This window comes from Motacilla alba, chromosome 9 (assembly GCF_015832195.1).
Source record: "Motacilla alba alba isolate MOTALB_02 chromosome 9, Motacilla_alba_V1.0_pri, whole genome shotgun sequence".
Taxonomy (NCBI): domain Eukaryota; kingdom Metazoa; phylum Chordata; class Aves; order Passeriformes; family Motacillidae; genus Motacilla; species Motacilla alba.
This window is the reverse complement of record NC_052024.1, coordinates 17,058,135-17,059,712: the sequence shown is the minus strand read 5'-3', so window position 1 is coordinate 17,059,712 and position 1,578 is coordinate 17,058,135.

Genomic DNA, 1,578 nt, shown 5'->3' with positions numbered 1-1,578 from the left:
CCAGAGGATGCCAGCATTCCTGCCGTAGGAGTCAGTCATCTCCAAATTTTCAGCTGCCCAGGCAGAGCTCAGGTCTGTGCCAGCCTCTCTGGCCAGACTTGGGAAGCCAAATCCTTCCAGGACATGGAAGGAAAATGCCCATCCACAGCCCTGGTGGGAGTGTGCAGCAGGAGACAGAGGGGATACGGATGTGCTCTGTGTCTGTCCTCACAGAGGAGAGGTCAACCATAGCCAGCCCTGATAACCTCCCAAATTCCTGCTCCTGCCAGCAGCCGTGGGGAGTGTGGCCAGGAGTGTGGTCCTGCAGCCTCCCCACTGCACCAGCGCGGGGCCAGGGCTGGGGCTGCACGGCAAGGGAGTTTCTGGGACAGGAGCACTGTGGGGAGGTGCCACTTGCAGATGGCAGTTGTCTGTGGGGACAGCCCAGATGGCTCTGCCAGGGGGACGAGGCTGCCCAGGGTGAAGCAACCAGCCATGCACCCCACTGCCCCTGGACCTGCTGGAGTTCCAGCCACTCCCAGGGACCAGGGGCATCAGCATTCCCCAACATCAGGGACTTGCGGGATTTTGCTAAGCCCAAGTGAAGCCTCCCCGGTCCAGGACAGGTGGCAGCCCATGTCCCACACCCATCATGGTAGATATGTGTCTGTCCTGAAGGATGTGGAAGTGCCAGCTACAGCCCCCAGGACAGTGTGTGTGGATACACCATCCCAGAGGAGCAGAGTTTGTCCCAGACAGGGCCCCAAAACCTTCCCATATCAAAGTCAGGACAGAGGGGAAAGAAGACTGAGGCACCCACAGGCTTCTAAGCTGTGGCTGCATACATGGTAACGAGCACCTTCTCCCACCAGGAATGTGATGGGCAAGGCAGCTTGTGGGTAGGGATAGGGGTCCTGGGAGAGGTCACTTCAGGGTGCCCTCTGCACGGTTTCAGCTTAGCCGGGATCACAGCATTCATCCCTGTCTGTGTGGTGGGAATCATGGTGTGGATGGGGTGGGGAGGCTTATGATACAATGAGATGGGATGAGTGAAGTAGGATGGGACGTGTGGGATGAGCTGAGGGAGAATGGGGTGCCATGGGTTGGCCGAGGATGGGATGAATGAGAGATGGGATGGGACAGCAGAGAATGGGATGGCAATGGGTGGCACAGGTAAACCAGGCTGCCAGTATTGTGACACAGAGGGGCCCCTAGTCCCGTCATCACACACGCTACGAGGCTCACGCACTCAGCCGCACCCGGAGGCGCGGGGCACAGGGCAGCGCGGGCCGAGGGTCTGCGGGGCCGGCCGGGGGCGCGGCCCCTTTAAGAGCCCAGTTCCGCGGGCGGCCGCTGGGTGGGGCGCGCTCCCCGCCCTGCGCCTCCCGCGCCAGGGGGCGGGGCCACGGGGGGCGCGCCGGGCAGTGCCCGCCCCCTCCGATTCATCTTTCCGCGGAGGCTCCGCCCCCCGCCGCAGCACGGCCCAATCGGCGCCGCGCTCCCCGTCGCCAGGGGCGCCGGGTTGCCAGGGGCGGGGTGATTGGCGGGCGGGCCCCGCCCCTCTCGGCTCAGCAGCGGCGGCGGCGGCGGCGGCGCCAG